A 573-nucleotide genomic window follows, 5' to 3' on the forward strand; every position below is an offset into this window, starting at 1 on the left:
TCACCCTTGTATATTCCAAGGAACCCCAGGACTGCACTTTCTCATTGTTTCAAAATCGTATGGAGAGTTATCTGTTAGTTTCACCCTTGTATATTCCAAGGAACCCGGAGGACTGCACTTTCTCATTGTTTCAAAATCGTATGGAGAGTTATCTGTTAGTTTCACCCTTGTATATTCCAAGGAGCCAAGGGCTGCACTTTCTCATTGTTTCAAAACCGTATGGAGAGTTGTATTCTAAATGATGCAGATGAGGGCACTTATTAAAGGGTCCTTGTGGATTTCATCACGGGCACGCTGCTAAAAATCATGTAATGGATGAACAACTCAGAAAAGAGCTCTCACAACCCACACACATCGTGATGAAACAGGGCAGCATTTTGCACTTGCTTCCACAGCATCGCCTGAGAGAGAAGTGGTTCTGATTCCCGTCCTCCTCCTCCTCCCTTACTTAGAATTTCAACTTCATCTCAGGCAGCTGCTGAATCGTTAAGCAGAATGCCACCGTCCCTGTATTTCCAAAACTACGACTCTTCGCTGCGGACTGCCCATCTCCGGGGCACACTTGCCAACCAA

Source organism: Crocuta crocuta, unplaced genomic scaffold (assembly GCF_008692635.1).
Source record: "Crocuta crocuta isolate KB4526 unplaced genomic scaffold, BGI_CrCroc_1.0 scaffold467, whole genome shotgun sequence".
Lineage (NCBI taxonomy): Eukaryota > Metazoa > Chordata > Mammalia > Carnivora > Hyaenidae > Crocuta > Crocuta crocuta.